This window comes from Lotus japonicus, chromosome 6, assembly GCF_012489685.1.
Source record: "Lotus japonicus ecotype B-129 chromosome 6, LjGifu_v1.2".
Classification (NCBI taxonomy): domain Eukaryota; kingdom Viridiplantae; phylum Streptophyta; class Magnoliopsida; order Fabales; family Fabaceae; genus Lotus; species Lotus japonicus.
In genome coordinates, this window is record NC_080046.1 from 5,315,461 (window position 1) to 5,324,966 (window position 9,506).

The window sequence follows — 9,506 nt, forward strand, 5'->3', positions numbered from 1 at the left end:
TATTCCACATGTCCTCCCATGACCATTCAATCAATGTTGCCATTCTAATATATTTTGGCTTATCAAAAAAAAAAATTCCCTCCAAAATGCAAAAGCATATTTTACTAATTTTTGTATGCCTTCACATTTATGGAATTGAAAAAAATAAATATTCCACAAATTTATTGTGCACAAATTATGAATAAATTAATATGAAGCAATTAAAAAAATTAGTTAATGAATATTTGAATCAAACAATATAACGCAATTATTTCTATATTCACGAATCTTATTTATGAAAGTAAGGTTATTTTTAGGAGCTTATCCATTTGTAACCCTCATAGATATACAGTTTCCCTCCAAAATGACATTTATTATTCCAATAAAAAATAATAAATTTAATATTTAACATGTTTCTCTATGAAAAAAATTAAATTTCAAAAGAGAAAGTAAAATATTGCTAGAGAAAGCTTTGCTAGGGTTTCCTTTTCTCCAGCTTCAAGAATTGGTGGTGACTGTTCTAGCCACACTGGTGGATCTAATCATGATGGAGTTGCCTCTGATGGAAGAGATGGGGAAGTAGAGGAAGAAGGGGAAGATAGGGTTGGTGGCGGTTCTTAGCGAGGGTGTACCCGCGTACGACCCTGTTCATTGATGGAATTTATGGTTCAGTGGGTATAATCGAATAAAAGATATTTTTCCGTAATATGGGGGCTCTAGTGACATGTTTGTGCAACGACTTAAAAAAAGGGGCGGAGATTCCATTTTAGCTTCGCTCACTACGTAAATGGAGCTCATGCAAACCTGGAAATAAAGAGTTTGGATGATATGAAAATGGGAGGATCAACGTTGGTCATTTCCCTAGCCAGGTTTTCTCGCAAGGAGGCTTTGAATTCGGGAAACTAAATAGCCAGGCTGCAAGTTGCTAGGAAGAAGGCGAAGAGGTCTGTAGTTCAGGTTTAGCAAAGGTGATCCGAGAATGGTTCAAGGTTTGGCGAGATGCTCTATTAGGGATGCCATTAGAGCATTCACTTGCGAGCCCTCTGTTAGGGCCTTCCGAAGCTGACATGGATCTGGTTTCTAGGGTTTGGAGGTTGATCTAAGGGGTGTCTCATATCTATGATGAGTCTCTGTCTGTAGTGATTATTGTTGCACCTCCCTTGAAGGCTGCAGCGGCGGGGAAAGGTTCATGAGGACGTTTCATGGAAAAATGAGGTCGACCTTGTGGTGGTGAAGCAATGACGCCAAGACCCGTGGCTGAGGTAGACAACTTGGAGTAGAGGAAGAGAAATTGGAGCAGGCTAGTGCATGATTGATCCACCCTAGTCGGCTGCCACTGCCGTGAAGGAGCAGTGAGTCTGAAACCTTAGCACTACACTATGAACAAAAAAGTTTCATCTTTCTTGCCCTTTCACATTTTTTGAACACTAAAATGTTTTAGATGAAAGAAATATGAGAAATTTCTTTGAAATTGGGGAGGTTAAGGAAATGTTAAACAATGCTTAGGTAATAAAATTAATTAATTTTTTATGAAGATGAAAATCATTACCTTGCAGACGAAAGAAATAGTTTTAAAAGGAATAAGAATATTGATGTTTAAAGTATTTTATTTGACAGAAAAATATATATTTTTGTTTAAAATATAAACTTGGATGATAGATTCAGAATGTTGTGTTAAGTAATCATTGGAATAAATTTTATATTTGAACTATTTTCTTAAGATATATTTATTGAAATCAATACTAAAACTTACAACCACCATAAGGTTCTTTTTTTCTAAGATATAAATTTAAATTACACATTATTTTAAGGAGGGTTGTGCGGAGTAAAAATAAGATGAATAGCTTCCTCCACCTGCGGGTATATTAAAATTTGACTTTGATGGATCTTCTCATGGAGCTCCGGGCAGAAGTGAGGTGTTCTTAGAAATTCAAGGAGACAATGGTAGGGATATTCTCAAATGCTACGACTGAATATTGAGCCTATGAAGCGGAAGTCAAGGAGATTCTTCAGGCGCTGATTTTCTATCATCAACACCATGTGTGTCATATACTGATAGAGAGTGACTCATCACTTGCGGTTGGGTGGACCAATCAGGTAAACAGACCTTGAAAATAGATTTAGGATCTTAATCTAGTAAATGCTTTGTGTGTGGAGGTGGATTGCATATGTATCAATCATATCTACAAGGAATCAAATCTCATAGTTGAACACCTTGCGAAGTCTGGAAGCTATAGGGAGAACCAAATTTGGCCCTTTTTAGGTTCATCTTGATTGGCAGATATGTTGTTAATAGTGAGTAGGGTGTTGTATTATAGTGTCTTGCTCATGGACAATGTAGATTGATTGAATCCATTTAGTAGTGTTTTCTTGCCACTGTATCATGCTTCTCATTTAATGATAGCTGATTTATAGTTGGTATATGGGTTGTCGTCACCAATATTCCTCCTTTTTGTTGCTAAAGAGATTCTAGGAAAAATATATATTTGGAATATAATTGAATGGGATAAAATATATTGATAAGAATACAGGGGAAGGTGTAGCCTTTTTATACTACTAAGCTAACAATATGTTAGTAGTACAGATGTAGTACAAGCACAATACGTACATCCTTTGCTATCTCACTAAGTCAAATCATAACGGTAGAATGCATGTATCCCCAACATTATTTCCTGATTTGTCTCCTAATTCATCTCCTGATTTGCCTCCTAATTTATCTCCTAATACCCCCCCACAAGCTGAGGAGTATATATTGAGAACTCCCAGCTTGGAAACTAAGTGTGAAAAAGGTCCAGATTCAAGGGGCTTGGTCAAAATGTCGGCTGTTTGATCAACACTTGAAATAGGAAGTAGATGAAAGAGCTTTGCTTGCAACTTTTCCCGAACAACATGGCAATCAATGTCGAGATGTTTAGTACGTTCATGAAACACAGCATTAGTTGCAATATGTCTAGCAGACTGACTATCGCAGTAAAGCAATGAAGGAGAGATGAAAGGAACACGAAGATCTTGAAGGATGTAGGTAAGCCACTGAAGTTCACATACTGTAGAAGCAAGGGCACGGTACTCAGCTTCAGAGGAGGGTCTAGAAACAGTGGATTGCTTCTTAGACTTCCAAGAGACAAGGGAGTCACCAAGGAAAATGCAGTAACCGGTGACAGACTTTCGAGTCTCCAAGCAAGAACCCCAATCAGAGTCGCTGAATGCTTTTAGTTGCAGGATGCTGTTTGCTGGATAAAAACGGCCTTGCCCAGGGGCTCCTTTGAGGTACCTGAGGACCCTGATAGCAGCTTGATAGTGTTGGTTGGTAGGAGCAGCCATATGTTGACTAAGTTGTTGGACAGCATAGGAAATTTCTGGCCTGGTAGTAGTTAAATAAAGCAATTGTCCAACTAGTCTTCTATAACTAGTAATGTCTTGATAAGGGCTGTTGTCAGAAGCTGTAGTAGATGTAGGCTTCACCATGGGAGTGGACAGTGGTTTGGCTGCAAGATTACCAGTGTTAGCAAGCAAATCAAGAACATATTTTCGTTGGGATAGAAAAAGACCACGGGAGGATCTAGCAACTTCTAAACCAAGAAAATATTTTAAAGTTCCCAAATCCTTAATCCTAAATTGGATATCCAACTTATTTTTAACACATTGAATTTCATTGAGATCATTGCCTGCTAAAATCAGGTCATCGACATATACTAATATAACGGTAAAGCTAGCATCACGAAACTTAGTGAAAAGAGAGTGATCATGAGCAGATTGAATATATCCGAGAATATGCAAGTAAGAATAGAGCTTAGCAAACCATTGTCTACTGGCTTGCTTTAACCCATATAAAGATTTATGCAATTTACAAACACTATTTGGAGAAGGTGAAGAAACTCCCTGAGGTATAGTCATATATACATCTTCATCCAAGTCGCCATGAAGGAAAGCATTGTTGACGTCAAGTTGGTGAAGATGCCAATTTTGAGAAGATGAAATAGCAAGGAGCAGCCTCACTGTACTTAATTTTGCAACAGGAGCAAACGTGTCAAAATAATCCAAACCTTCAACTTGGTTGTATCCCTTAGCTACTAATCTAGCTTTATATCTTTCAATGGAGCCATCAGATTTATATTTGATTTTGAAAACCCACTTAGAACCGATAGGTTTCTTACCTTGGGGGAGCTGGACAATAGACCAAGTTTTATTTTGTTCTAAGGCATGAAGCTCATTTTTCATGGCTTCAATCCATTGTTCATGTTTAATAGCCTGATGATAAGATGTAGGTTCTATATGGGAAGAAATGGAAAGAACATGTGCAAGATACTGAGGTCTCAATTGTTTGTAAGTCACATTAGTGTCAACAACAGGATCAGCAGTATAGTGAAAATTACAGTGATAATCAGACAAATAGCTAGGGGAATGCCTAGATCGAGTAGACTTTCTAACATGTTGTTCAAGTTGGTTTTCTGCAATAGTAGCAGTATTATCCGAGGAAGCACTTTGTTTATCATGAGGGACATCACAATCATGCACGTGATTGTTTGGAGGTAGATTATCAGTCATGGTAAAATCAAAAAAATTGTCAGACGTGTCAACATTGGAATAATCAGTAATGGAGGGTTTTAAAGGAAATTGATTTTCATAGAAAATCACATTTCTGTTAACAAAAATTTGTCTGGTAAAAAGATCCATAACAATATAGCCTTTAGTTCCAGTTTTAAAACCAAGGAAAACACATTTGCGGGTTCTAGGATCAAGTTTCTGCCTATTGTGAGTAAGAGTAGAAGAATAACAAAGGCTACCAAAAACTTTTAAGTCTAATAAAGTAGGAGAATCATTATTAAGGAATTGATAAGGGCACTGGCCCTTTAAAAGCGGTGATGGTAGTCTATTGATCAAATAGACAGCATGTTTAACAGCAAAAGTCCACAAATTTTTAGGCAAATAAGAATGAAACATTAAGGCTCTTGTAACATTCAAGATATGCCTATGTTTTCTCTCAACAATAGAGTTCTGTTGAGGGGTCTCAACACAAGAGGTTTGGTGAATGATACCATGTTTGGTAAAAGATGGGTGCATAACAAATTCACTTCCATTGTCACTCCTTATGCATTTAATAGTTTTCTCAAACTGGTTTTGAATCAAGGTAATGAACTCTTCAATTAAATTTCTGGCTTCGTTTTTAGTTTTCATAAGATAAATCCAAACATACCTAGAGTAATCATCAACAATAGTGAGAAAGTATCTAAAACCATGCATGGAAGTAACGGAAATAGGACCCCAAATGTCCATGTGAACAAGATCAAAGCAAGCTTTACTCTTAGTATCACTAATAGGGAAAGGAAGCTTAGTGATATGTAAATAAGTAACACAAGAAAGGGGGGTTTGAATTGTGTTCTTAAAAATTACTTGTTAAAACTTTAGTTTATGAAAAGAAGATAAGTTCTTAAGAAAATTGTTCTGGTGACTTTTCAAAAACTGTTTAGTGCAGCGGAAGTAAGTAAATAAAGCAGAACGATCAGCACACAGGATTTTATACTGGTTCACCCTAAACGATTGGGCTACGTCCAGTACTTGGCCACCACCAAGATTTTCACTAGCAAGTATCAAGGACTTCTCCAATACAAGTATTAGACAGGACTTCTCCAAGTATTATCACGGACTTCTCCAAGTATTGTACAGGACTCCTCCTAGTATTATCACGGACTTCTCCAAGTATTGTACAGGACTCCTCCTAGTATTATCACGGACTTCTCCAAGTATTGTACAGGACTCCTCCTACAATCAACAAGATTGTTTGGCTCTACAAGAAATCTCTTCTCAAAAGAGTTGGTGTAGACAATTTATGGCACTGGAACTCTCAAGTGTTTTGGGTTCTGAAAGGACGTTGGACCACACAAGAGTTCAGAATCTAAGAGAGAAGTAAGGGAAGAGGTTTGACTCTTTTAAGGTTTGGTATTCTCTCTTGATTTAGCAGAGGTATGAGATCGGATTTGACTCTTAGGAAATCTGCTGTGAGCTTTTAATGCTTTGAAGAATGTTTTGATAACTGCTCTGAGTTCTTTCTTTTCTTGCAATAAATTTCTCTTCTTCTTGTCTTCTTCAATCTTCAGATATGTCCTTTATATATGATCTTGCTAGTTGTGTAGCCGTTGAGACACAAAATCTGGCCGTTGTTTGTAGCCGTTGTGAGTGTCATCTAACCATTGATTCAAATCTCTGGTTGGTAGCTTCATTAAATGCATGCTGCTGTTCAAAGCTATCCTTTAGCCAAAAAGGTGTACTTTGTCAGCTAGTAGGTGGTGATAGCTTTGGGCTACTTTGCAGAAGAGAGACATTTTGGAAAATTGATGTTGACGTGTTGTCCTTTTTCCTCTTCATTGGTCATCGAGACTTCTCTCTTCAAAGGTAAATCAGTTTGCACGTGACCAGATTAGTTTCCTTCTGACTAAAGCATGGGGCAAATAGTTGAGATACAATTTTGACTTTCCCGCTCAAAGACTTCTTCTGAAATTCTGAGGTATGACGTGGCATAGAACGATACAGAATAAGTGTCTTCCTAGTTTACTGGACGATGCGATCATATCTTGCGTAAACTTCTTTTTCCTTATAAGGCTTAGGCATATTCGTTGAAGCATGCGACCTTATAATATATATTTCCTGAAAAATGTCATTAACATCTGGAATTAGATTTTAGTAGAGAAAAGTATTTATAAAAATTGTTAGGATCAAAATAGGATTGAAACACGTTGTAACACGTTTGAACTTAACACTTAGTTTGTTTTGCCATATGACAAAAATCACAAATGATATTAGAATGAAGTTTTACATAAGGAAAAACCTTACTAATGTGTTGTAAAACCTTACTGGAGGGGTGTCCGAGTCTAAAATGCCACATATCAAATTGTGGGTGACTACCATTTGTACCAGGAACTGTTTCAGCAATGTTAACAAACTTATTCTGGATATTCCAATCAGTGACCGCAACACAGATTCTTTTAGGTTCCTCAAGAAAGTAGAGACTCTGAGAAACTTTAGCTTGTCCAATCATCTTGGAGGAAATCGTATCCTGTATAATACAAGAGTTCTTAGTGAAAGTAATAGTGCAATCCAAGTCATTAGTAATCTTTTTAATAGACATGATATTATACTGAAATTCAGGAATAAACAAGACATTTTGCAGATAAAGATCATCTGTAAAAGAGATAATCCCTGCAAAATATGAGAAGGTAACAGCACCATTTGGGAGCTTAACCTGTATAGGTTTTATAGACCTATAGGAAACAAAATGATGGATAGAATTGGTAACATGGTCAGTAGCCCCACTGTCAATAATTCAAAGACCAAGGTTAGGGATATTACCAGGTTTTTGTTGATGAGATAGAGTCTGTGTTTGTGAAACCTGGTGAACTGAATGATTGTAGTCACGACTGCTACTTGTGTTTATCAACTCTATAACTTGAGCTTGTTGTTGGGGTGTCAAGTTGTGAATGGGATCTGGTGTCTGATTTTGACTTGTAACATGATCCAGATTTTGTGAATCATGATCAGCAACAACAGCGTTAATCGAATTTGTGGTTTTGTTTTTGAATTTGAAGTTTGGAGGAAAACCATGCTTGAAGTAGCAGTTATCTATGGTGTGTCCCTCTCTGCCACAGTAGCTGCAACAACAAGCCTTGTTGATGGCAGTAGCTCCTTTCCAATTGGACCTGCCTCTTCCTCTACCACCATGATTATTCCCATATGAGTTGTTTCCTCTACCACCAGGATTTTTCCAAGAATTGTTGCTAGCATTAGCAGTGTTGGCCTCTGCTGCCAGAATTCTAGATTTCGTGGAACCAGAATTAACCTGTTGTCTTTCTTGTTGGAGGATCATTGCGAAAGCTTTCTTGATAGAAGGCAATTCATCCATCATCAAGATTTGGCTCCTCACATGAATGTATTGCTCGTTTAATCCTTTGAGAAAACAAATAACATGCTCTTGGTCCCTATATTTCTTGGTAACGGCCATTAACTCACATGAGCATTTTGTCGAGCACTTGCAAGACGGAATGGGGCGAAGGGCTTCCAATTCCTCCCAAAGAGTCTTGAGTTCAGTATAGTAAGAAGACATGCTTCGATCTGCTTGGCGAATAGAATGAATGTCCTGTAAGAGATCAGAGACTCGAAAATGATCACATTTGGAGAATCGATCTTTCAAATCTTCCCAAAGTTCCTTGGCATCATCAATGTAGACAACACTTTGAGCAATGGGTTTAGAGATTGTCTTCATGATCCAGGCAACCACCATGTTATTGCACCTCTCCCATGCATCGTGTAGAGGATCATCGTTCTTGGGCTCGGTGATCGAACCATCAACAAATTTGTACTTGTTTTTGGACATCAGTGCTCTCTTGACATTAGTAGACCAAGCATGATAATTTGTATCAACAAGTTGTGGATCAGAAATAATTGTTCCTGGATTCTCACCTGGGTGGAGATAATAGGGGCTTGTAGGATTTAGAGACTGGTCCTCCTTGGATCTATCAATCTTCTTAGCACCCTGATCAGCATCTCCATCTGTAGCCATGGTGAAGGTAGGAACAGCAGCGGAAAAAAAATTACTTTGTTCTTGCTCTTGATACCATAAAGAGATTCTAGGAAAAATATATATTTGGAATATAATTGAATGGGATAAAATATATTGATAAGAATACAGGGGAAGGTGTAGCCTTTTTATTCTACTAAGCTAACAATATGTTAGTAGTACAGATGTAGTACAAGCACAGTACGTACATCCTTTGCTATCTCACTAAGTCAAATCATAACGGTAGAATGCATGTATCCCCAGCATTATTTCCTGATTTGTCTCCTAATTCATCTCCTGATTTGCCTCCTAATTTATCTCCTAATAGTTGCTAATTTATGGTTAATTGTTCTTTGGTACTTCTTCTCCAAGAACCTTGTGACACTTTTTTCTACTGTAGTTTCTAGTGCTTCATGGCTGGTTATTATGGTGATTACAAGAGGATCTAGTCCCTTCGCTTTGGTCTCCTACTTTTCTATGTAATTTTTTTCCGGTGGATCTGGTTTTAGTGCAATTCCTAGTGCTCAAAGTCTGGTGCTTTGAACAGTGATACAAGAAGATAGTGAGGATTTGATACTGCCTTGTGACAGACAAAGTTTGATTCTCTTTTGGGCTCTTAGTCATTGTTTTGCTGGAAATGGGATGCTGATATTCCATCCTTTTGTCTATTCAATGCCTTCGAAGCCCTTTTTATAACAATTGGGCTGCCATACAAAATGGTTGTTTTTTGACCAAAAAAAAATGGTTGTTGTGTTTATAATTTGGGGATTTCTTTATATATTTTATATGAACTTGTTTACTTGGTTGAAAGAGTTTGCTCCCAACTTATTGTCTTTCTATTCAAGAATATCTTCTGATATTCTCAAATTAAGAAAGAATGTAATTTATTTGGAATAGTCATATCAAATTAATTTTTTTTTGAAAGAAGAAATATATATATATTAAAAAGAAACAAATCTTGGGAAAACACTCTCCCAAG